This window comes from Papio anubis, chromosome 8 (assembly GCF_008728515.1).
Source record: "Papio anubis isolate 15944 chromosome 8, Panubis1.0, whole genome shotgun sequence".
NCBI lineage: Eukaryota > Metazoa > Chordata > Mammalia > Primates > Cercopithecidae > Papio > Papio anubis.
This window is the reverse complement of record NC_044983.1, coordinates 124,175,278-124,202,849: the sequence shown is the minus strand read 5'-3', so window position 1 is coordinate 124,202,849 and position 27,572 is coordinate 124,175,278. Positions and strand designations below refer to the sequence as shown.

Below are 27,572 nucleotides of genomic sequence, written 5' to 3'. Positions count from 1 at the left end.
CACTGGAGTTCATTTTCCCCAGCCCCAAATCATATGCCCAATGTTTCATTGTCCTCATCTGAGCTAGTTAAATGAAACAATCTCTATTAACATGAATGGCTGTGTAGAGTCAGAAAGAGGATTATCCCTTTCCTTCCCATCATTAAAGTTGTGGCTGACACTCCTATAACAAAAGACAGTTTAACAAGAGAAATGGATAACAAATTTATTTGATTAGACTTTTATGCAAAAAGGCCTCCAGATTGAAGACCCAAAGATACAGGAGAAGCTGTATGATTTTATGTTTAGGTTCAATGAAGCCAGGACAGTCAGGTAGAAATGTGATCGGACAAAAAGATTATGAGCTAATGGTAGTTGAGTGAGGAAATCCAGCAAGGCCTGTCTGTCCAGATTCTTCTTAGCCTCTCTGTTGTAGCTTTTTTTTTTTTTTTTTCCTCCCAGGTATGAGGTAGGACTTCTCCGGAATAAAGGTCTTAATTTCTTAATGGCCTGCTGTTACACAGAAAGATGAGGGGAGGTTAGAGTAATATTTTCAGGCTTTCTAACTGGCTTTGGGGGAAAGGGGTTCTGGTTTCTATGACCCATCCTGGGGAAGAGGAATTCTAATTACTATTCCTCAGGAGAGAATAAGGGGTGAGAGACAGGAGGGCGGAAGTTCAGAGAGAAATGTTGCTTATGAGGCTTTCATTTTGGAGTATTGGCTTTTCTGAGCCTCAACAGCAGATTGTCTGAGTCTGTAGCTTTTGGTACTCTACTCGTTTGTAAAAGAAAACATACTCACTATGCAGTATAGGCTTTGGGTGGCCATACAATGCAAAAAGTAAAACTTTGCCAGTCCATGACGCCTTTCATTCTGTAAGAGCTTTACATCAATTAACCTATTGATTCCTTTCAGCAACTCTAAGAGTCAAATTATTATCCTTTTTGGTACTGAGTCTCATTTCAATACCAGGCTGGGAGTGCAGGGTCGGATCTCAGTCACACTCAGGCTCCGGCCTCCCGGTTCACGCCCCATTCTCCTCTCTCATTCCTCGGTAGCTGGGACTACAGGCGCCCGCCGCACCCGCCCGGCTAGTTTTATTTTTAGTAGAGATTCCGTCGCACTGCATTGCCAGGATGGTCTCAGACTCCTGACTGGATCTCACTCCGTCTTCCGCCTCCCAAAGTGCTGGGATTACAACTTTATTTTTATCAAGAGAAGGAAACTGAGGCAAGGCAGAGAGGTTAATAGCTTGCTTATAATGAAAAAGCTCGTATTGGAGGCAGACATCAGTTTCAAATCCAGGCAGCCTGGTGCTAGAAGCTGGGCCCATTCTTAACCACTATGCACACTGCCTCTCATCATGTGGTTGTTAAGGACATGGGTCATGGAATCAGATAACATTTTCCTTCTGTGGGCACGGCTTTGGACAACTTACTAAATCTCCATTAACTTCCGTTTCTTCATCTGTTACATCACAATAATATCAGTACCTGCTTTACTTGGTTCTTATGTGGAGTAAACGGAGTAAAACCTGAAAAGACTAAGCATGATGCCTAACGCGTGGAAAGCACCCCTAATCAATGTTTGCTCTCATTCTTATAGTTTCATTTTTGCCAAGGGTGTCATTTTCGACAGCCTAGAGGGCTAATATGGGCTCAAACTTGAAAAACAGTCTTTTTTGGTGTCCTTAAATCACTCTGCATAGAAAACCTATCTTACTCATTCATGAAACTCACTCTGAAAATATATACATGTACATAATGTGCACATATGTTGTTTCCTGATGAGGAAGGTAGGGAGGGCTCCTCCAGCTCGGCTTTGTGATGCATCCGAGCTCCTGAGTATAATATAATCACTTTCTTTTGTGGCTTTGGATTTATATACACAATATAGCCACAGGCATGCAGGCATATATTTTTAGATCACTCTCTGAAAATGGAGCGTCCACATTTTTAAAAATAAACTTGTGCTGGGCTAAAGCTGGAATCAATGAGTGGGGGAAAAAAAAAACCCACAATCCACTCTGCCTGCTCCTTGTCTTTGCAGCTAACAGCCAAGTCTTATTCTTCCACCCTGATTTCAACTGATTCTTTTCTTTTCTATGCTAGAACAAGTGGTGCAGATCTCAGCAAATGACCAGAGTGGAGTCAGCTGTTAAATATCAATTTCTGACTCCTAGAAATTTGGCTCCTGACAAATGTTCTTGAAAACTTTTAGGATGCGGCAGCATATTTCAAAGGCTCCCCTAGGAAACCTCAAGTGAAATCAGGCTTCTCACAGATCGTCTTCAGGCTGTGACCCCACCTAGTACCCATTGCAGGGGACTGGATCCAGTGAACACAATCACCTTCTGTCCATGGACTCCGTGAAAGACAAGGAAGGGCAAACCTCTGCCCCCAGTCCCCTCGATGCATCCAAACAGCCAGGAAGGATAAACCTCTGCTCCCAGCACCCTCGATGTATCCACACAGCCAGGAAAAACGTTCTCATGATTGATTACTGTTCCTTGCTATGGTAATATTGGCAGTTTCCCCTGGGGATCGGAGAGTGGGGTTGGGTGACAGTTCTCTGCGTAAGAAACCAAGGAATTATTAAAAAATTATCCCCATATCACACTCTGTTCCCAGTACCCAAAAGTCAAATTGCAAAGCCTGATTTTAAACTCTGAAGAAATGCCCAATCTCATGATTGTGGACAAACAGAGCAGAGGAGGTCCCTGGGATTGATGGGAAAGACCTCACTGGAAGAAGCTCAACTTCCAAAGACAGGGATAAGGGGAGGAGTCAGGAAGAAAAGAGAGGAAACAATTGTCATTCAGCTTCTAAAGGGTCAGAGGCAGCACCAGGGGCAAATCCTTTAATTTGCCACTTAGGCAGATTTGGAAAGGTTTTGGGGGGATAGGGGAGGTCAGTGAGAAAATGGGAGATTATAACAATTATAAAGAAAAAGAATTCTGCTCACCCAGTACCTTGAGGAAAGTTTTAAGGCAGACAAGATTGAGAAAAGATATTAGTAAAACTCTCCAGGAATTAATGATATTGCCAGTGACACAGATTTGTAATCTTCCGGTTTAAACTCAGACAAGATCAAACCCTTTTGGAAATGCAATTCTGCGCTTTCGGAATGACAGCAGTCGCTGTGACTTCTTCACTTTATGTGCTATTTTGCTTCTAAAGGGCTTCAACGTGTCTGCTTCTGTTACTCCAGCCTGCCTTCAAAATGAAATTAAAAAAAGAAAAAATTGAGGGAACAGATTGACTCTGAAGCATTCCAGAGAGAAGAGGTTTGGCACATAATCCCGTTCGAAAACAATTTTATCAAAAACGACTCTTTGCCTTTCACCTTTTCATTGTTTTCTGAACACACCCAGGTGGAAGGAGCTCCAGATTTGCTTTCAGATTTGCCAGGGATGGAAACTCAGGCCCCAGGATCGACAGTGTAACTGCACAATTTACATAACCTCTCTGAGGCTGAGTTTCTGTCACCTCTAAAGTGGGAAGCATACCATTTGAAGAGGCTACCCCAGCATGCTACAGGCTCTTAGAAAACATAACCTATTATTTCTGTTATATCTAGTGACTCCCAAACATAAAGCTAACCTATTATGTTAAGAAGACTTAACAAAAGGGTTTATAACTATTTGAGGAAATTGATTCCATGCAGGTTTGGGAATTGTTTTTAAATTCAGAAGAGAAAATGCTATTTTATCAGTATTGCTTAAACAGAGTTTAAATAGTGTCGCTGTTTCCTTTAAGAGGCGAATTGGACTGGGCTCACATTGCACGTATATTTCATCTACAGTTGCCACATATGTGTGTTTTTCTCAGCAAGCAGCACATATGGAACAACTCTTTATGGAAAATAAGAGTGATGTCATCTGCCTAGCAATACCAGGATATGAACTCAGACTCCCACAGTGCCGTTGGATCCACACAGCTACCAGCGCCCTCTGAGGAAGGGAGACTATTTTGAATGTTTCCGGAGTTGTATGCTTTGATTTTCTTCTGAGAAATCACTGGGAGGGTGTAATCTGATTTCCACAAAGAGAAATGGGTGTGTGGGGACAGAAATAGTTTATTCTTAGGGATTCCTAAGGAACTCTTTGAAAGTGTTTCTCATATTTCAGAACAGAAAAGTAAAAAATGGAGCAAATGTGTTCCATTCCCTTTCATGTTGAGGAAAACAGTTCCCCTGTCCTTTCAAGAGCTCCTGTCCCAGGGAATCTGCTCCGACTTGCTATTCAGTCTGCATTCTTCTGTGGCATTGCTGAACAGATTAGCTCTAAAGAGAAGTTTAGTGCTTCTCCGATGATTTAAGTTATTTTAAACAAGGATTTCAGGATGAAATGGATGAAAGGAAGCCAGTTATTGGGGCATGTTCTCCTTGAGGAAAACCTGTTTGTTTCTTTCCTTGTCTTAGAACAGATAATTTAAAAACTTAAAGTTTATTCATGCAATTGTATTGTGATGGCTTAAATTCCATTCTTTGTAGCTCTATACAATGCCCTTCATTAGCATTGATCTCCCTATAGAAAGATCCTTGGTAGTTACTTGGAATTCAGGCTCCAATTCAGGCTCTAGTCTGTTAAGAACTAATCCCTATAAGCTTGTAGGAATTGCCACACTGGGCTGCACTGAGAGAACTGCCTGATGTAACTGGAGAGGTCAACTGGTGGTCCCAGGACTGATTTCTTGCAGAAAGTAGGTTTGGTTTGGCGGAGTTTTTGAAAAAGGATTTAAGTTGACATGCTTTTAGCCAGGGGTATGTACTCTTTTCACCTCAGATCCTAGCTGTCCCTAGTACAATTACCATTGGCCTTAGAATCATGTGAAATTACCTGTTCAGTTCCCAGAGGCATTTGAATTTGGGGCCCTGGAACTGGAAGGGGCACCCACAAGATGTAATAAGGTGTAAATTCTTATAAAACGTTCACCAAATCCTGACAGTGATCAAAGTGAAGTCACTTACCTCAAATCTCAAAGTCTCTGTTTTTCCACTACGGGTTGGTGGCGGCTCTGCTTCATGTCTTCTTTTGAACATCCAGGCTCTATCTGGATGTAGCCATGTTTACTGCAAAAGAAAAATGGACGGGAGGCTGAGGCAGGGGAATGGTGTAAACCCGGCAGACGGAGCTTGCAGTGAGATGAGATCCGGCCACTGCACCCTAGCCTAGGCGACAGAGCGAGACTCTGTCTCAAAAAAAATAAAAAGAAAAAAGAAAAATGGAAAAGAACCAGTGTCTTTGAAAACCTTTGGCCAGAAGTTGCACATGATGCTTCCAATTCCATTGGCTAAAGCAAGTCATGTGCACAAGCCTCACTTCCTATAAAGAGCAGTGGGTATTTTAGACAAAATATTACTAACCTCATCAATTAAAAAATATTTATGAGCTTAGCAGAAGCTAAGTGAAGTGATAAGAGGGGAATCCAGCATTCCCTCAATTAGAAAGTGAAAGACATACAAGAAAACGTTCAAGAGTATAAAAATTCTGTTGTTGATGCATGCCCAACATTTATTCCATATTTTATCCTGCAACAGAATCTGATTTCTACTTTGAAACTCATTTCTCTTTCTCATTTATAGTTCTGCAGTAACTGACACCAGATGTCCTTCCTCTGCCATAAGTTATTAATTATATAGGGTGGGAAAATGCTAGTTTTGTTAACTGAATAAATAACTACTATGGTTGCTGTTGTGAGTTGAATTGTATCTCTTCCCAAATTCCTGCGTTGAAGTCCTAATACCCAGTACCTCAAAAACGTGACATTATATGGAAATAAGTTTGTTGTAGATGTAATTCATTGTGATGAGGTCACACTATAGAAAGGGTGGGGCCCTAATCCCATATGACTAGTGTCCTTTTAAAGAGGGACAGTTTGTGCACAGATGCACACAGGGGAGCACACTCTGTAAAGATGATGCAAAGACTGGGGTGATACAGGAGAAGCCAAGGAACACCAAAGGTTGCCAGCAAACCAACAGAAGCCAGAGGGCCATGGAGCAGATTCTCCCTCACAGTCCTCGGAAGAAACAAATCCTGCCAACATCTTGATTTTGGACTTCTTGCCTCCAGAACTGTGAGACAGTAAATTTCCGTGGTTTAAGCCATCCAGTTTGTAGTACTGAGTTACAGCAGCCCTTGGAAACTAATACTTTGGCCTTGGTTGAATATACAAGGGAGAGAAAGAGATGTTTGATGAAACACAATCTTGGCACAAGTGAAGGATCAACAATCAAATAATAAACAAATAAAATTTCCTTTGATCTTCTGATAAGGAAAGAACATAAACGTAAGGAGAGTGAAAATCACCTGGTGACCACCAAACAGACTATTTGGAGGCAAAACTACTTATCTGAGGAATTTAATAGAAGGGAACAAAGACCACCCGGTCGCATCTGGTTCCAGGCCTCTTTCAACTTTTATAAGTAACTAAAGTCTGGATGTATCTCCAGAATGCCATGCTGAAACTCATTTTACAACCCTAAGTTCCCCTTAAGCTCCATAAATACCCCTGATGAGATATCCACCAGGGGGCGCTCAGTCCTCTTGCCGAGGCAGCCCGCTGCACTCTTGTAGCGTTCCTCCTTTCTAATATACTTTCCTTTTTCAAACCTATACTGTTGTTGGTAACTTCTCTTTACCAACACGTGAGTTGACCACTTCCTGATGCTGGGGCTATGACACCTCGTCCCATAGATTGGTATGATTGAGGGAACTTTTAGGGAATACAACATAAATAAACCATTGTAGGTCAATGTTTTAAACTCTGACATACATCATAAGAAGTTTTTAACTCTGATAACCATCATAAAAAGTTGGGGGCATCCTGTAAGCCTTCCTGTTTCTATAAATGTCATCATGATTTTATAAACTGATATAAATACTTTTAGAAATAATATGCTCTGTGATGATATTCCTTTTAAACTGGGGGCAGGGGTCGGGGGTTGTAGTTTAGTGTTAATGATTTGAAGTAAGAGCTGTAGACCCAGAATATCTGAGTTGAATCTGGCAGTATAATTTTCTGAGTTATGTAAACCTTTTGTCTTAGTTTATTTTCTGTTGCTATAACAAAATACCACAGACTGTATAATTTATTTTTTAAAATAAATGTATTTAGCTCACAGTTCTGGAGGCTGGGAAGTCCAAAAGCATGGCACTGATATCTGATGAGGGCCTTTTTGTTGCATCATGACACAGTGAAGGGCATCTCATAGTGAGAGGGCAAGATCACGTGAGTCAGTTCATGTTTCTTTTCCTCTCCTATGAAGCCACTGGTTCCATCATGGGGACTCCACCCTCAAGACCTTATCTAATTCGAATTACCTCCTGAAAGTTCCATCTCCAAACATTATTGTTAGGGACAAACTACTCCAAGAAAGCTTCTTGGTGCTGCCCACCCCTTCCCCTAATGCTCCACAACTCTTCTCCGTGCAGCAAAATAAAAAAATAAAAAATTAGCGTGGCATGGTGGCGGGCGCCTGCAGTCCCAGTTACTCAGGAGGCTGAGACAGGAGAATGTCGAGAACCAGGGAGGCGGAGGTTGCAGTAAGCTGAGATCGCACTACTGCACTCCAGCCTGGGTGACACAGCAAGACTCCGTCTCAAAAAAAAAAAAAAAAAGAAAAGAAAACAAGAAAAAAGATTGCTTGCCTGACTTTGGGTCTATCTTTCTTTTCTCTTGGCTGATCTTACAATTATCAACATATGAATTTAGGGATTATATTTCCAACACATGAAAGGCGGGGGACACATTCACCTCCTGAAATATTCTATCACTGAGAGTCTCATCTATAAAGATGATATGGTGGTAATACCTGATGCAGATGTTTTGCCTGACTACACTTTAGTTAGGCTCTCCTGCACCTTTTCTTAACAAGGCCCGTCTATATCCTTCCTTGTAGAATCCATTTCTGTCAGTGTAGTGAGAATCCTCCACCCTTATCCCCCCATCCCTCAGGTGATACCTGATGGTTCTGGCTGCCTTCAGTCAGAACTTTGTTACTTGGTTCAGTCTGAATCCCCCCAACACTTAATGTCTCCTCTTAGCAATTTTCTGTTCACTAATGCCCACGCTCCTACCCCTCCTTCTCCCTGTCCCCACTGCAGCTTCGCTTGTGGTTATAAATCCCCACTTGTTCTGATTGGCTGATTGTACGTGGAATTGAGTCCACTTCTACACTGGAGTCTTTCTTCTTCTATTGCAATAATTTTTGAATAAAGTTTATCTTCAGTACTTTAACTTCTGTCTGGCTCTCACTTTCTTTAACATGTATAATATTAGGATTATTAGGAGGATGAAAGTAATATTGAAGAGGATTAAACAATGAATAACATTGCCTCTTCATTCTGAAATGGGAATAGTAATAGTATCTAATGCATAAGATGGTTGTGAGTGTTAAATTACACAAGCTAAAACATATGAAGCAGGTATAAAAAGCATAGCTAGAAAGTAATAAGTGATCAATAAATGTAAGTTATTATTATTAGTATATTCTCTAATATAGCAATTTCCAAATAATATAAATTCTTCTGCATAAAGTTATGATGAGTATCTTTCTGTCAAAATAATGCAGGAAGAATGTCTTTCAAGGAAGAGATATATATATATGTACACACATACATATATATATGTACACACACACACACATATATATATATCTTTTTTTTTAGATGGAGTCTCACTCTGTTGCCCAGGTTGGCGTGCGGTGGCACATTCTCGGCTCACTGCAAGCTCCACCTCCTGGGTTCATGCCATTCCCCTGCCTCAGCCTCCTGAGTAGCTGAGACTACAGGTGCCCGCCACCAGGCCTGGCTAATTTTTTTTTTTTTTTTTTGTATTTTTTAGTAGAGACAGAGTTTCACTGTGTTAGCCAGGATGTCTCGATCTCCTGACCTCATGATCCACCTGCCTCGGCCTCCCAAAGTGCTGGGATTACAGGCGTGAGCCACCATGCCCAGCCCAAGGAAGATATTTCTATATTTTCAAAATTCTGATTTTAGGATCATTGCTTTTAATTTTTTTCAGGCTTTCTATTTTTATTGAAAATAATCCATTTACATAAAGAAGCTCAGTACAAATAGATTATAATTTTAGTGTCCCTACCCTGAAAATGTTATTGCTTTTATTTTATTGTTTAATTTTTGTTTGCCTATCACATATTTACAGTATTCTGCTCTTACAAGTCAATTACAAAACTTGCTGTTATTCTGCACAATTTTCTCAATAATTGGCCTTTACAACAATTTTCCGTTTTTTAGTTTTATGTTATAGAAAAAAATGCATTATCTTCAATGGGCAGCAATTTTTTTAATATAAACTACAAAAAATCAATTTTTAAAAGATGGAATAAAATCTTTAAACTGCTAAACAAAAAACCAAATCAAACCCACTGCTTAGAATTCTATACCCAACAAAAATATTCTTCAATAATGAAGGTGAAATAAAAATTCTGATTTTAGAATCACAAGTCTTAATTTTCTTCAGGCTTTCTCTGAAAAACTAATTGAGAATTATAGAAACTACACGCACACACAAAAACTCAAAAATACACAATGTTTTCAAGTCTACTTGGAATATTTGCAAAAACAGATATCATACTGACCACACAGAAGCACAGCTACCGAAATTTCAAATGGTTGAATTCATACAGAATTTGTTATCTGACCACAATTGGATTAAACAAAAAATAAATAACAATGTAACTAGAAAAATTTCAACTCTCTGAAGAACACTGTCTCTTAAAATAATGAATCTATAATTAGCAAAAGAAAAAAGAAAAGTAAGCCAAAAGACCAAAGTAGGAGAGGAAAGTTTTGGCTCAAATTATTTCATTGTTATAGTCTTATGAGCATGTAAAAGTTAAATAATTTTCTAATTGTTCATTATTAATATACAGAAATATAATCAACACTTGTATACAAATCTTTCATTCAGCAACCTTCCTAAATTCTCTTAACAATTTTTATCTTTTGTAGATTCTTTTGGGCATTTTAAATATACTATAAAATACAGAATATATGTTCATTATGTGTGAGTGAAGGCATTTTTGCTTTTATTTTTTCCTAATCTGTACGTTTTCCCCCTTTTTCTTGCCTTACTGAAATGGCTACAATCTCCTCTATAGTATTAGAGATAGCAATCATAGAAATCTTCAGTATGTTCCCAATCTTAGGGTGAAAGTGTTGAGTTTTTCCCTACAAAGTGTCATGCTAGGTTTTTATTTTGTTTTGTTTGGTAGTTACCCTGCGTCAGATTCAGGAAGCTTTCTTCTGTCCCTAGATTCCTGAGAATTTCATCTTGAAAACGTGCCAAATTTTATTAAGTGCCTTTCTATGTATACTTATGTTGTTTTTCTCATCTATTTTGATGATTATCAAAATTACTGATGTTGTGGTTAGTTATCCTGATTAATTTTTTAAAAGATAAATCTGTATTATAATCACAGGATAAGTCCCATTTGGTCACGATGTAATATTTATTACTATATCTCTAAATTTCATTTGATAATAGTTTATTTAGGATTTTGCTCATATGTTTATGAGAAATATGGATCTACATTTTTTGGGGGGAAGGATGAGAGGTCCTATTCTTTTCTGCTTTTGGTATTAGAATTGTATCATCTTCATAAAATGAATTGGAGCATGTTCCTGTTCTCCATTTTCTGAAAGCTTTGTGTAACCTCTGCTGTGGGTTGAGTACTAGACCCCTAAAAGATATGTTTATCCAGAACCTGTGAATGTGACCTCTGTTGGAAAAGGGTCTTTGTAGATGTAATTAAGTGAAGGGTCTTGAGAAGAAATCATTCTGGATGGCAACTGTCTTTATAAGAGATTTCAAAGGGAGAAAATGGAAGAGACAGCCATGTGGAGATAGAGGGTGAAATTGGAGTTGTACTGCCAGAAGCCACACAGTACTTGCAGCCAGCAGGAAACTAAAAAAAAAGATAACAAGGGATCCTGGCCTAGTGCCTTCAGGGGTAGTGTGTCCTATCAACACCTTGTTTAGGGTCCTCTGGCCTCCAGAGCTGTGAAAAATAATTTTCCTTTGTTTTAAGCCATTCTATTTGTGATAATTTGCTATTGCAACCCTAGGAAATGAATATGATATTCTACCTTACACCAGACACAAGAATTTAAGATGAGTTTTAGACTTAAATGTGAAAAGTAAAACTCTAAAGTTCCTAGAATAAAACATAGATATTGGAGAATTATCTTCACGATCTCATTGTTGGCAAAGATTGCTTGAAAAGCTCAAAAGGATCAGGATAAACAGCTAATGCATGTGGGGCTTAATACCTAGGTGATGGGTTGATAGTGCAGTAAACCACCATGGCACACGATTACCTGTGTAACAAACCTACACGTCCTGTACGTGTATCCTGGAATTTAAAATAAAATAAAACGAAAAGCACAAAAGGAACCCACTATAAATTTTTAAAATTGATAGACCGGACATTATAAAAATTATAAAGTAAAAAGTTACTTTCATTAACCTGAATATACTTTTAAAAACCCCTAAAAATTAACAAGAACAGCAAATAACTGAATTTTAACTAAACAGACAAAATCTTTACACATTTCTAAAAAAAAGAATATCTAAATAGCCAGTAAGTATGAAATGGTGCTCAACACCATCATTCTGAATCTTAAAATTGGGATAATTTGTCTTTCTTCATCTACTATTACCTATGTCACAAGCTTGTTTTAGGACATAAATGAAAGAATGTCTACAAGACACTGGGCCCAGTGTGGGACTCATAGTCAGTGACCAGTAGCTATGATTCCAAGGGCAGTGTTCGACTAACCTATTGCACAACAGTGTATAAAATACATTGCAAAAAATTTGAAACAGATTTTTTAAAAAATGAGATCTAACAGGAAAGACCTTCTGTTGTAATTTCTTGAGTTGTTATAGCATTAGAATACTAAATGCACACAACTGTCACTTTGCGACTGGGACTAGACAACAACGTTTTGGTTTAATTAAGAGCTGCTGAATAAAATCAACTTGCGAAATAACCCAAGGTACCAGCAGACCCCTGTGACCATTGAGAAGTCTTTATTTCTTCTCTTGCCTCATTCTTCTTGTTTGCTCCTGGAGGCGAAAATGCCAAACAGTAGAGGTTTTGAGAGTTTGTTAGTAACTTGATGCTGATGACAACTTCAGCTATTCCCTGCACAGAAGGTGTTTCGTGATGTGGCTGCTACTCTCCCTCCAAATTTGTCCTTACTGCTGTCTTTCTTCCACCTAATATATTAGAAATATTGAACTAAAAGTTGAAAGTAGATCTCTGATCTTGTCATGCTATCTCAGGTCTTACCTGTATTTATATCTGCTATTTCCCACCTGAAACACCCTTCCCACTCAACTACTTTCCCCCAGGTTAGTCTAGCTCCTAAAAATCTTTAAATTTCTGTCCACAAGTCATCTTCTTGTAGCAGCCCTGAGCATCCCTTCCAAGTTTCCACAGAACTCTGTCGGGGTGCTTAAGACAACACATTAATGATGTCTCAATGCCATCCCTCCCTCTCGAAACCCCTGTTTCTGTAACATTTTGGATTTCACTCAATTACAAGGGGCAAAATACTTCACAGCATGCTTGTCTGGTTGCTTTTAGGTAATGGATTAAGAACTCTCTGCAATAACAAAGAATTGTATCCATTCCTGCCTTATTCAAAAGATCCTGGCCGGGCGCGGTGGCTCACGCCTGTAATCCCTGCACTTTGGGAGGCCGAGGCGGGCGGATCACGAGGTCAGGAGATCGAGACCATCCTGGCTAACACGGTGAAACCCCGTCTCTACTAAAATACAAAAAATTAGCCGGGCGCGGTGGCGGGCGCCTGTAGTCCCAGCTACTCGGGAGGCTGAGGCAGGAGAATGGCGCGAACCCGGGAGACGGAGCTTGCAGTGAGCCGAGATGGTGCCACTGCACTCCAGCCTGGGCGACAGAGTGAAGACTCCGCCTCAAAAAAAAAAAAAAAAAAAAAAAAGATCCTGGAGACCCACCAGTGGGCCACAGATCATACCCTGGAAATCACCAGGCACACAAATATTCTCAAAGTCAGGAACTGGTATAATGGTTGAGCATGTGAGATCAGGCCAAGTTCTCGAGTTTGAATTGTGGCTCACCCACTTACCAATGATGTCTTGTGCAAATCACCTAACTTCTCTCTCAGTTCTCTTGTCTGTATAATGACAATCATAACAGTATGTTTCTCATCAGAATAAAACCGGTTAACTCATGCAAAATATTTATAAGAATGCTTAATTTGTAATAAAGACACTCTAGACAATAGTTGTTATAATTAGTGGAGTTATTTCTATACCATCAGCTCTTATCACATTACCTACAACATAGTAGATATTAAATAACTGTTGACTGAATGAATTAAAGGATCAACTCATATGGGCCGCTAACTGCCTAGCATACTGATAAGCGCAGAGAGGAATGTGACTCAGCTCCACCTCAACCCATTTTTGTCATTGCTTATAACTGCTTTCAGCAATAGAATTTGAGGACATCTGAAGAAAAGAACCAAGAACCATCCTTTCCTGGGGTGAACTTCAATCTGGAGAGTTGTGAGAAGTCGAAAAGGTGCTTGCCTTCTTCTGTGTGCACAGAAGCAAGATGATCCTAGGGAGGAAAGAGAGAATTGAAGAGAGAAAGAGAGAGAGAGAGAGAGAGTAGGGGAAAGAGAGAGAAATGGAAACTGAGTGAGCGAGCGAGAGAGAGAGAGCGAGAGAGAGAGAGTGTGTGTGTGTAGGGGAGAGACGGAGACAGATTGTGTGTGTGTGTGTGTGTAGGGGAGAGGGAGAGAGAGATTGGATTATAAGCCAGGAAATTGGGGTTAATTCTCTCTGTGTGGCATTGGGCTAAGTCATTTAATACTATCATTTTCTCCATCATGTTGGAATTATTTATGCTCTAGTTGTTCCCAGTAGATAAGATCCTTAGGGAAGAATCCATGTCTCATCCTTTAGTGTCCTGTATTTCACACAGTAATGGCGCATGACTGCCTTTGGGTAAGAGTCTTTCAAAGGGAACTAAATGCAGAGCCTCTATTCTTTCTTTATGAAGATGCCTGCCCAGCCCATATTTAGGATCTTGATTAATTAATTTGTGAGAGTGCTTACTTTGAAGACCTTTAAATATTCCAAAGGCTACATAAATGTATGCTATTACTATTAGCGTTTTCTGAAAAACAGCAAGTAACCAATACACACAAAAGATACAATTTACAAAGCATTTTCATATCCAGTGACCAATTTAATTCTGGCTGACACCTTGATTTGTAGAAAGGCATTATTATGCCAGTTTCTCCAAAGTTCCTACTTAAATGAACATTTTGGGAATTAAAAATATATATATATATATGTTTTACATTCATTCAGAGATGCTTGTTTTTCAAAAGATTTTTAGAGTAATTCTTGCCTAATAAAAACAATCTGTTTTTCTTTTCTCATAAAAGTTTGGATGATTCATACTGAAGTTGCATTTACCTGGGTCTGAATATGAACATTTCTTTTTTCCTCAGTATCAGAGGATAGAACATTTCCTACACATATCATGGTTTAGAAATTTTGAGGCTGGGTGCAGTGGGTTGTGCCTGTAATCCCAGCCCTTTGGGAGGCCGAGGCAGGCGGATCATCTGAGGTCGGGAGTTCGAGACCAGCCTGACTAACATGGAGAAACCCCGTCTACTAAAAACATAAAATTAGCCAGGCGTGGTGGTACATGCCTGTAATCCCAGCTACTTGGGAGGCTGAGGCAGGAGAATTGCTTGAACCTGGAAGGCAGAGGTTGTGGTGAGCTGAAATCATGCCACTGCACTCCAGTCTCGGTAACAAGAGTGAAACTCTGTTGCCAAAAAAAAGAAAAGAAAGACAGAAAGAAAGAAATTTTGAAAATTGATATATTTATTTGTTTTAAAAGGGTATAAAATAAAATGAATGTTGAGAGCGAGTGCAGATTAGGAGTTGGATATACTTGTGTCTCATTTCTCATTTCTCTCATGGTCATGTGCATGTAAGAATCCTTATGTGGGCCGGGCGTGGTAGCTCACACCTGTAATCCCAGCACTCTGGGAGACCCAGACGGGCGGATCACAAGGTCAGGAGATTGAGACCATCCTGGCTAACCCGGTGAAACCCCGTCTCTACTAAAAATACAAAAAAATTAGCCGGGTGCGGTGGCGGGTGCCTGGAGTCCCAGCTACTGTGGAGGCTGAGGCAGGAGAATGGCTTGAACCTGGGAGGCAGAGCTTGCAGTGAGCCGAGATCGCGCCACTGCACTTCAACCTGGACGACAGAGCCAGACTCTGTCTAAAAAGAAAAAGAAAAAGAAAAAAGAAGCCTTCTCTGTAAAACAGAGAAAAAGCCTGTGCTAGCTCCTAAAGTGATTTTGAGGACTACCTGAAATAATGCTGATGAAGAATTTAACATTGGGCTCAGCAACTAGCAAATGCCTAACAAATAACACGTTTCACTGTTCGTAATAACTATGTGTTATAAATGAATCATAGTTATTAATGAAATACTTTTACATTCATAATAGTAAATGTAGGGGTGGTTCTGTTGTTAGGAAAACCATTGACCATGCTTTGGTATGACTTCCAGGCCAGTGAATAATTCACAAGTAAGATCAGTTTAGGGTCTGGTAAATCACAGCATTTGGCTCCATTCTGTGGTTGCAGTTGGCATCTGTTTTTCATGGCTGCTGTCACAAGCCACCACATATACAGTTCTGGAGATAGAAGCATAAAATGGGGGCCAGGCACAGTGGCTCACGCCTGTAATCCCAACACTTTGGGAGGCCAAGGTGGGTGGATCACCTGAGGTCAGGAGTTCGAGACCAGCCTGGCCAACATGGTGAAACCCTGTTTCTACTAAAAATACAAAACATTAGCTGTGCATGGTGGTGGATGCCTGCAATCCCAGTTACTTGGGAGGCTGAGGGAGGACCCAGGAGGCAGAGACTGCAGTGCTGCCCTCCAGCCTGGGCAGCAGAGTAAAACAATATCTCAAAAAAAAAAAAAAAAAAAGTGGAAAATGGGTGTTGCTGGGCTAACATCAAGGAATGAATGCAGCAGTACGGCAGTGCGTTCTTTTCTGGAGGGTCCTGGGCAGAATCCTTTTTCTTTTCTAGACACCACCTACATTGCTGGCTCATGGCCCTCTGACGTCTTCAGCCAGCAATGGCACATCTTTCTGTGCATTTCTTCCGTAGTCACCTTCCCCTCTGATTTTCTTTCCTACTTCCCTCTTCTACTTTTAAGCACCTTTGCAATGATGTTAGACATACTCATACAATCCAGGCTAATCCTACTTTGAGGTCAGCTGACTGGCAACCTGAATTCCATCTGCATTTGATTTCTCTTTTCCGTGTATCCTGACGTATTCATAAATTTCAGAGGTTAGGACGTGGACATCCTTGGGGTGGAGGTGGGAGGCATTATTCAGCCTCCCACATAGCTCCAAATAATACCAGGTTAGAGACAATTATCTGCTCCGAATCTGAAATTAATAAAGATGTAGGTTTTGATTCTGATTTCAGATTTTGAACTGATACTTCCTATGGCCGGCCCCAGACCCTGTTTTCATATGGCCCTGTGTTCCTACCAGCATGCATTCTCAGATATACCTATTCTACAAGACAATCCTGGTTTCTGGGAGGGTCGTGAACTATCAGGAAATCCAGTCCAGTTTGATACAACAGCAGAAATGGGCAATGGCTTGAAGTTTATGTCTTTTTAATTTTGTTCTGACTTCCTGTATTTTCCTGCTTCTTTGAAAGCCACCTAAGAAGGCCCAGTGTTTACAGCATCCTTCAAAACCCACATCTAATTTCCTGCAAAGTCAGGAAAGCTTAGGGGTGAAATAAAAATGTCAGAGGATTTAGTGGCTGTGAAGCTCCCCCTGACAGTGGAAGGAGCTGCACCCCGTGCAAGTCATGACCAGCTTTGAATTGTCCCATCCGGATGGGAAAATATGAACAACTGTGGATCAAACGGCTTTCCTGTGCCAGGTGCTTTATATGCAACATCTCAAAGTATCATCACCATCATTTGGAAGCAATAAAAATAAATTTCAAAGGGACTAAATAACTCGTAGGACGTTCAGCTTGTAAGTAGCATCAGAGGCAGGAGTCAAAACACAGTGATTCTGATTGTAACAGCAAATAGTTTTCCAGCTTCTCCAAGCCTCCCCTGCACACACTTATCCTGGTTGTACATCACAGTGCTTGGTTTACAATCTGTCCTAGAATGAGAGCTGTTGGAAATCTAAATCAAGATTCTTTCATTTGTCTCCTCCTTCTAGTCTTGTGCCTGGTGCGTAGTCAGGCTTCAGCAACATTTGCTTATTTTATGAAAGTGTGGCTCAGCTAGGACACTGGTATGAGTGTCTTAACTGCACCAACCTACAGAAAAACCCGTTTTTGGAGAGACAACATCAACTTTGGTACTGGTGGAAAATTGGCCCAGGATAATTTTTTCTTCATAAGCCATTCCCATGATATTTGATTTGGCTGCCTGAGCCATATTAATCAATCCTCCAAATTCCACCGAGGGAGCAACTCTTCTCATTGGTAATCAGCTGGTATTTATCTACTGAGACACTTGGGAGGCGAAATGGAAAACGAAGCCCTTTTGCTGGAGTATCTTAATTTAACCCCTCTCTCCCAATTTCATCTGAAACTCATTTATCTTGCAGAGGTGCACCACTCTGCCTAAAAGTAATACTCTTAAGACAATTAACACACATTTTCTGAATGACTCACACTTACTAAGTAATAAACACTGTTTTTGTCCCTGGGTGGTGTATATTTGGATATTAAAGGACCAGCAAATGATCAATTCACAGAATACAACATTTATCTAAACTTCAAATATATCATGTATGTAGTACTCCACAAGTACAGGCTAAAGTCTTTTCTAAGATTTTTTTTAGTCTTCTCGGGATCTTTCCCTTTTTGGATGACTTTTTAATACCATGGAATATTTTTAGTCATTTAGGACCAAAGTGTCCTTTGACAATTTGCCTGAAAATATCCTCCACATAAGCAAACCAGGAAAATATATGAATCCATTTAATGCTTGAAACAGTATCTATCATAACACATAAGAAATGTGACAGTTGTGCTAAATATTCAATATTCGAAACACTTTTTAAACCTCTTCCAGAATGGCGAGGGTTATACTGATAATGGTAAGGAGATGGAGCCACTGGAACGTTTATGCACTGAGAATGAGATTATAAATTTGTACATTCAGTTTGAAGATGTAATGGCAGGATCTGCTAAAGCTAAACAGGCATACATCTTAGGATTCAGCAGTTCACCTCCTTGGTGGTACATGTTTATGTCTGTGTGTGAATACTCTTTGGTGTTACGCCCATAAATATGCTGAGTTTTTCACCAAAAGACGCATTCATTTCTTCCCAAATAACTTTTGTATATGGCTTTATTGATAATAGTGCCAAAGTAGAAATAACTCCTATTTCCATGAAAAGTAGAATGAATTAATGTGATCACATACACACACACACATGCACACACACACACACATACACACAGAGAGAAAACTGCATAAGAATGAAGAACAAGCTATTACAGTAGACACCAACATAGTCGAGTGCCCCAGACATAAAATTATTATGTAAAAGTCTGAAACAAAATGAAGTTAAAAACTTACCTGTGATAAATGATTGAGGTCTCTGACAATTGAGGTCATGTCCCTTGGGATGGTCTGTGGTGGAGGTTTTCAGCGTGCTGCGAATGTTCTATGTCTATTCTGGCTGGTAGTTATGTGAGGATATACACATGTAAAAATCCATTGAGGTATACATTCATTGCACGTTATGATATGTAAATTATACCTCAATAAAAAGTAAATGAAGTACATGCATACATCATATATTTTAGGTAAATTCGTGGAAAACTGACTACTAGGTCTATGGCCTTCTAAAGAAAGGCATAGAGCCTTTAAAATGCAATTTTCTCTATAGATCCTTTATTAACACTGTTATTGGAAAGGCGCTCCTCTTTTTTTGAGATCCCATAGCACTATGTGAATGTCCTTCACATGGGACCTATTTATTCTTCTGTCTCACCTATAGGTGTGTTATGTTATGCCCCCACTCTATTCCACAAGATTCCAAGATTCCTCTTGGAATGTAGAGATGCAGAGGTCACATTGGACTCATTCTTGTCCCCCTCCTCCCTCCATAGGACATTGTCACAGTGTCCAGGTCCCTCTGTAGGAACAGCCCACATGGGTGTATTAAATTTGATACCTAATCCATGCCACTTAACCTGGGGGAGCGACTGTGTTAATCTGCTTAGACTACCATAAAAGAATACCACAGACTATGTGGTTTGCACAATAGAAATACTCTGTTCTCAGTGTTCTGGAGCCTGGAATTTTAATATCATGATGTCTCCAGGATGGGTTTCTGGTGAAGTCCCTCTTGCTGACTTGCAGATGACCACCTTTTGTTCTCACATGGCCTTTCTTCTGTGTGCTGCAGAGAGGAGGGGTCTCTAGTATCTCTTCGTCTTTTTACAAGGCCAGTAGTCCCATGGGATCAGGGCCCTACTTTTATAATCTCATTTAGCACTAATTAGCTCCTTAAAGGCCCCATCTCCAAATATAGTCTCATTAAGGGCTACAGCTTCAAAAAATAAATTTGGGGTGTGGAGAGCAAAATTCTATTTATAACAGCAACATTGGTTGAGCCTCTTTTTCAAGTTCCCTTCGCTCCTGAAATTCTCTACTCACCTCATCTTCACCATTGGTTCTGCCTGGACTTCTAGTCCCATTATTCCTCCTGCCCTCATGGTCTGGTCTCACATTCTCTTACCCCTTGGTTTGTTCCTCAACTTGTCATTCCTAGTCACTAATTGGAAAAGTCCTTGGACGGAATCCTAACCAGGTAGAACCCCACAGAGGACACCAGCTCTGGGATCCTCTGCTGTCTCTCTTACAGTATTCATAACATTTCTTCTATGACACTATGTATTTCCCCAAAAGACCCATGTTCAACGAAATTGCTTGGGAAAAATCACAAACCTTATGAGAAAAAATCAGATTAGAGGAAGATGAGTCAAAATGTGTAAGAGACTCTAGCTAGAACCCTAATGAAAACAATACCTATGCTAACTGGAAACATAGTACACAGTTAGATTTCTACTGGCTTCTTCCTACATTACAGTCAATATTTATCCCCTTAAATACGGGGCTTAAGCCTCCTTCTTAGCAATGTAGGTCTTTGAAGGACATTTGCTTCTATTAGAGCGCACAATGATCAATATTAGAAGTCTGATCCAAGATGTAGCTTTCTCCATTCATTCATTGTCTCAATTCAGAAGGAAACGTCGTAGTTCTTGATCTGCACAAATGTCCCTCCCTGTTAGGTTAACATAGTGGAAAGCCTGCAGCTCTGGAAACAAATAAATTAGCTACCACTTACACTAAAGAAAGTCCCCTCCATAGATTTTCAATTTTTACTTCTGATCTTTCTCTTTACTGTCGTCCCTGATTGCTTCAAAAATATCCACGTATTGAAAAAACCGTGCAGGGACCAACACAACTTGTACACTTTATTGACATCATTTCCCCATTTACCAGTGGCCTGCCAGATAATCCCTGCCAAAGAAACACTCATTATAACTAAACAGAATGTGGCAAACCTTCAGGCCCTGCTCTTTGAAGCTACTCCTTGCCACTTTCTCCTACGTTTCAATCATCAGAGCCGGCAGAGACACAAAATTAACCTTTTGTGTTACTGACAGGCAATTAAGAAATACATCAGTTCCTAAATCTACAATCTGGGGAAAGGAATTTTAAGGCAGAAGAGGAGACAGTGTCCAAGACCCTAGCAAAGATTAATTGGCTCTTTTATTCACATAGTCATGCATTCAATTAACACGTTTGGAGCATGAACACTTTATTAGATAGTAAGCAAAAGAAAGAGACTCAGGTTCTGCTCGATGCTGCCACTTATGTTACTTTACACAATGCCCACAGCCATCTGGTGAGGCAGATATTCTTTCTCATTCTCTTTTGCAGATGAGGAAGCTGAAGCTCCCCAGTAGATGACAACACAACTATAACGCACCCAGAGTAGAGGACTCATTTGTGCTGTCACTCAAAAAATATCACTGATACAAAACTGTTAGATTCGGAGCATTATTTTAGGCTCTGTCCTGACTTTCCTCTTGATTGAGCCAAGATTCCCTTCCCTCTGACCTGTCTATGTTCTTCGAATGTAGATTAGCTTTTCTAATTTCTCCGAGTTGTGATTTAGCTTTTCCCTAACATGCTGCTTCTCTGATGGCCCTCTCAGTTTGAAATCATATATCCCACATGCAAATGACACCCACACGTGGTCATGCTTGGGGTCAGAGAAATTGTACTCGGCCTAAACATAGTGGCTTGAGGCCCTGGATTTCTAGAAGGTGATACTGGGCATAGACACATAGTCATACATTAGGGTATCTACAAGTATTCTCTTTTTCACTTGCTCAAAATTATGCAACAATAGGGCAGAACATTATTTGAGAATTGCTCTGTGTGCATCTAGATTCCATGATCATTTAGCAATGCTATTATTTCCTTCTTGTATAATTAAAAAGACATGCGAGATACAGCTTCTATTCTTAAAGCATCACAGCTGATTGGTGGGGAAGGGAGAGTCACGTCCATGTCAAAAATCAATGCACGATCTAACGTCATCAGTGTGAAATGCTCAATTACAGACACAGGTTCTTAGAGTGACTGGAGTCAGAAGAACCAGGTGACATTGGATATTGAGTGGATAAAAAAAAAAAAAAAAACTCCATAGAGGGCCTCAGATGTTTAACTGGGTCCTGAACTGGTAACTCTGGGTTACCAATGGTAAATTGGATAATTTAGTCAATCATTCTTGTCTTCTTAAGAAATGTTCACATATTGAAAAAACCGTTCGGGGAGAAGCCTCCACCTCTACCATCACAGTTGCACATCATTTTTAAGTTGTCTCATTCATGTTTCAAGTTTGTGTTGTGTAGGACATAATCTCACTACCTCCATTTAGCTATATTGTCTCCAGCAACCATTTATGTATAAATTATATGGAAACAGTCATTCTTCCTGGACCGTAGAGTGGAATTACAACCAAGTGAAACTTGCTGTTCTTGGCCTTTCCCCCACCTCCTGAATACATCATACATGACCCTGCTCTTAAAGCTTTCAATGTATTCACTCATCCTTAGCCTTAAATTGCTGTAAAAACGTCTGTTTTCAAGTCAGCCCAGTGCTCTTGGAATCACTGTTCCCACAACCTAATCCCTGTGGGCACTTTCTGACATCCCTTTTGGGTTGTACAAGTAATGAATCATCTTTGAAACTTCTGGGATCTGACTTCGCCTCCTCCAAGGCTCCTTGTAGACTTTCCTTTCCATTTGCCAAAGCCTCTGATAACTTAGAAAATTCAGTAATGCACCCATTGATTCCAAGGAAAAGTTTTTCCTATGTATTTCCCTTATGGAACTGTGCTTTTCTTCTTTCTCCCTTTTCATGGCATAGATTTCTGCAGTTCCAGGAAACGCCTACACATAGGCATTATTTGAAGCCATGAAATTTCTCTGGTGAGTCACAACATGTCTTCAGTTCTCCCTTTCCTCTATAAAGTTATAGAGAGTTGGACGAGAGAGGTGGCAGAGCGCAGTCGTTAAAAGCCCCCACTAGAGTCACTCAGTCTTGATCTCAATTTCTGTCTGACATTAGCTAACCTTCACTAAGTTATTTGACTTCTTTCAATTTCCACTTTTGATCTGTAAAATGGAAGAATAATCACAGAAAGAATTAAATAAGAAACCACATGTAAAATGCTTAATGCAGTGCCTTACCCACTGAACATATACACTCCCTAAGTGTTGACTATTTTTATTTTGATTCATGAGTTCATCAGTTATTTATTAAGATCTCGCTCCACACCCCTTATGCCAGGTACTAGGCCAGACACTAAATATAAAGTGATGAACAAGACCGATGTAGCCCCTGCTCACTAGGTCATTAGAGTTCCTTTAGTTGGTTAGTGACATGGACAAAGCACAATCTTCCTCTGTGTCTTGCCACTTCTGTCTCCTCGTGTCTCATTCTCATGGCTACTGCCCATTGGTAAGGGGAGGATAAAACAGAGGACATAGGTACATACATTAGATACTTATTACTGGCCAGTGCCCATGGTATATCTTTTTCAAAAGAATAAATGCAGCATAAAGTGATTGAGGGTGAGAAGGCAACGAAACTGAGGCGCACTCACCTGCTCGTCGTCAGCAAGGAACCTCTTCAGGGTGCAAACAGCAGGTCAGCATTTCCATGGTAAACTTATCTGGTAGTTGTGCCACATTGTGCAGCTACAGAAACGGTGATATACGTACGTGACAGTAGCATTCTAGTTCCCTGAGAAGAGGAAAAGTAGAGGGGGATATTGTGACGTTGCTACATAATTCCAGTCATGGCTCAGCAAGAAAGCTGTAGGAATAAGAATAAGAGGAATAATGCTACTAATACTAATACAATAAAGATGAAGTAGCTTTGTATTTGTGTAATATAATAGACATTACTGACAACAAGGAGTGACAGTCAAATAATGCATTATTTCCATTTTATTGATGAAAAAATGGTCCTGAGAAACTAGAAGAATTTTCCAGAGACACACTCCCTTTAGAATGTAATGGAGTTAAAACCTTTCCCCTACTAGATTGAACCACCCTTGAGGTCAGGGGCTATGATCATTCTGAGCAATACTTAGAAGAGGTTAGCCTGAGAGGATCTGGGGGTCAGCATATCCTTGTTTTAAGATTCAGATCCTAGCCCTGCACTCACTGGCTGGGTGTCTTTGGACAAATCACATAAACTCCCAAAGTCAAGTTTGTCATTCACTGAACAGAGCTTAATGTGAGTACCTCTCAGTGCTCTTGTGAGGATTCAGCGTGATCATATACATAAAGGGTTTAGCCCGGTGCATGTAGAAAGTGCTCATTAAATGATAGTTATAGTTTCTTCTCTTCATTTTTCTCCCCCTTATCTGCCTCTCCTCCTCATCTTCTCATTATTATTACTGCTTTTACTGTTGTTATTATATTACTACTATTACTGCTATATAGTGATATAGTGAAATACATAATGGTTTTGGAATTCTAGTTCCAGCTGTACCGCTTTCTAGCCTTCTTGATTTTGCTGAACTAAGAGTCAGAAGAGATATATTTCTAGGTTATTTCCAATCATTACACCATCTTGGAAGTGGCAGGAGTGCTCTACTAGACTGAGACAAATACCCCATTTTCTCATTCATTAATTACCTTGAATGCAACCAGCCTGCCTCTAATTCACATATCTCTAAATCTGTATTAGACAAACAAGGCTTCTAGTTAGGCATGATTAACGTGAAGTGCTTGCTGTCCGGTTGGTTGATTTAGTGGGGAATCTGGCCTGTAAGTCACATCTTTTACAAATAAGCAGTATCAGTCATTGGTTTATCCAGACCACTCTTTCATTTCCAGTGTTATAGGCCAAAGCAAACACACTTCCCAACATCAAATAGTCTCACGAGCTGAAATGGCATTCCTTACTTGTAGGCATGTGGCAGTAACACTCCTGTGCGATAGAATTGGATCAAGGGTGACAATGGAGGCCAGGAAATGTCTGTGATGCATGGGGTGTTTCCTTCTTCTTGCTGCCATATCATAGTGGAATGGGTGAGAATTCAAGACACATTGGATCTGTATTTGAGTTCTAGCCATGTGATGGGTAAAAAGTTAGATCTCCCGAAGTTGTGGTTTCCTCATCTTTAAAATTGGATGGCAATACTTGAGTTATTTGTTGTGAGAATTAGAAATGCCTTATAAGCTCGGCGCGGTGGCTCATACCTGTAATCCCAGCACTCTGGGAGGCCAAGGCGGACGGATTACCTGAGGTCAGGAGTTCAAGACCAGTCTGGCCAACATGGTGAAACCCCATCTCTACCAAAAATACAAAAGTTAGCATGGTTGTGCATGCCTGTAGTCCCAGCTACTCGGGAGGCTGAGTCAGGAGAACTGCTTGAACCTGGGAGGTGGAGGTTGCAGTGAGCCGAGATCAGGCCACTGCACTCCAGCCTAGGCAGCAGGGCGAGACTCTGTCTCAAAAACAAACAAATGAACAAACAAACAAACAAAAAAACCCAAATGCTTTATATGGAGTGTCTGACATGGTATTTGCCACGTAGCACATGCTCAATAAACCATAACCGTGATTACTATGATTAGTAGTTAACTAAAGTTATTTGGTTTTGTTTTCCACAAAGCTGAAAAGGTAGTATTTATCTTCCAACCAGATGTTGGTTATTCTCGCATCAGAATGTGAAGTATGTGCTCCTACTATTTGCTGGGCTCTAGGGCTCAGCATTGCCTTTACTTCTTAGATACTGATGTAGCGTCTCTGCCATCCTCTGTCCTGCGGAGCTCATTCAGCTGGTGACAGCATCAGCTCCAGAAATTTCCACCGTCAAGCAGAGGTAGATTTCTATTTCTCACTTTGGCCTCTCTGCTTCTCATTTCCCAGTCAGCCTCCCTGCAGAGTGGGAAGGGACAAGTTCTCGCCCTCTGTTATCCTCACGGTGGGTGCATTACCCAAGTATGAGTGTATTAGTTGCATACCTTGTGTATCAAGCAGGGCTCTCCAGAGAAAGAGAACCAATAGGAGATTATATATATATACACACATACACACACACACACACACATATTTTATTGAGAGGAATTAGCTTATATGATTATGGACAGTGAGAAATCCAATTATTTGCTGTCTACTAGCTAGAGACCTAGGAAATCCAGAGGTGTATTTCAGTCTGAGACTGAAGGTTGAGGGCCAGGAGAGCTGATGATATATAAATTGCAATCAGATGTCAGCAGAATGTGAGAAGAGATGAGTGAACTCAAGCAGTTCTTTTGTTCTATTCACTTCCTCAAGGGATTGGACGATGCCCACCTGCACTGAAGAAGGCAATTTACGTTACCAAATCCACCGATTTAAATACTAATCTCATTCAAAACACACTCACAGACACACCCAGAAATAATGTTTAATCTGGGCATCCCATGGCCCAGCCAAGTTGACAGATACAATTAACGATCACACTTTGTTTTAACTACTTACAAACCCCACTAGGAGAGCTGATCAACCCATATTCAAGTGCTAGCTGTTATACTATTCCCCATATCAGACCTCCCCTTTGCTCCCATCTGGGCTTCAGGCCCTTATTGTGAGTTGATAAAGCTCTAGCAGGCTCACTTTCTTTTATAATAGATCTTCTGGCCTTATAGTTTCAATTGTGAGGTTGGTAGATTTAAAAAAGTTTGAACTCCCCAAATTGAATATAGTTCAAATCATTATCCCACAGCCCTGGCCTCCTGAGAGTCTTCATCGTAAGTGCCAATAAGTGGATGCATTGCCAAAGGATACATTGAGGGAGGCAGAATGTGGGCTCAGTCACCACCAGACTCCATTTTTGGTCATATCAAGTAATTGGAATGAATTAATTCCAAGGAGATGTGTGGTGTGAAGAGCGAAGAGAACAGAAAGGGAACTAGATCTGACAGAAATCTCTGTGCCAACATGATGATGATCTTCAATGTGTATGTTGCCATTGGTCTGGTGCTTGGTCAGTTCCGTTGGTTTCTTCCAGCACGCAGTAACAGAATACAGCATAACTCTATGTAGACGCTAGTGTCTGGTGAGCAAAAGCATAAGAACTAGTTCTATTTAATGAGCACCTACAGTATGGGCATTCAGTCATAATCCTCACAACCACTGCAAGGTGGCTGGTGTTTATCCTATTTTACCAAAATAGGAACTAAGGTTCAGGTAAGTTACACAAGATTCTTAAGGTCACACAGTGGGTTAGGGACAAGGGGAAAAATAAATCTCAGGTTCATAGTATCCAAAACTCATGCTCCCTTTTCTTCTCCTCAGTGGTGATGAGTCAGCATCACACTAGGGATGGTTCTGATTACTCCAGGCTAAATCTGAATACATATTTGCTTTATTTAATCACCCTACACAGAGGTTTCTTTTCAGCGCAAAGAAGTGCCATTTGAAACATCCAAAAATAGTTCCTTTTTTCTTTTGAGGATTAAGTTACTGGATCACCCTATTAAAAGCAAAACAACAAAACAGAAAGATGTTCAGATTTTTCTCTTTTGAAACTAGGATCAAACAACATAAATAATCCATGGAAGATGCAGGATCCAACTAACCTAGTATCTTCCAAGCTGATTTTCTCTCTTTCTAAACTGGTTCGCTTTCTCACATTAATTCTATTTGGCATGTATAAGAAAGGCCAAGTACAAAACTTGTGGTATACAGGGCTAGGAAAAGACTTCATATCTCCTATGCAAGAAGGCTCCTCAACAGGGCGAAGAAACCCATGGAACATTGCTTAGATTGCCTTGTTCTCACTTTTGATTTTATTTTCGTTATGAACTTCTGTGCAAGTTCAGCAAACTGATGCAAAACATAATGTGAGAACATATTGATTTAATCTTTGTGAGTAAGACTTACATCACA

General features: G+C 40.2%; 2 long non-coding RNA genes across 3 annotated transcripts; both read right to left on the bottom strand.

Annotated features, from left to right (window-relative positions):
* Positions 1–434: 434 nt before the first annotated feature.
* LOC116276412 lies at positions 435–2,414 on the bottom strand. Its single transcript, XR_004185938.1, has 2 exons — positions 2,331–2,414; positions 435–492 (listed from the first exon to the last, which is right to left on the bottom strand). It is a non-coding gene; the product is annotated as an uncharacterized LOC116276412 (long non-coding RNA).
* Positions 2,415–2,464: 50 nt separating this feature from the next.
* Positions 2,465–18,759, bottom strand: LOC103887125. Of its 2 annotated transcripts, none has more exons than XR_004185937.1 (4): positions 18,675–18,759; positions 4,952–5,053; positions 2,952–3,195; positions 2,465–2,551 (listed from the first exon to the last, which is right to left on the bottom strand). It is a non-coding gene; the product is annotated as an uncharacterized LOC103887125 (long non-coding RNA). The 2 variants fall into 2 exon arrangements; XR_004185936.1 differs by having other exon boundaries at positions 2,469–2,551; positions 2,945–3,195.
* Between the last annotated feature and the right edge of the window lie 8,813 nt (positions 18,760–27,572).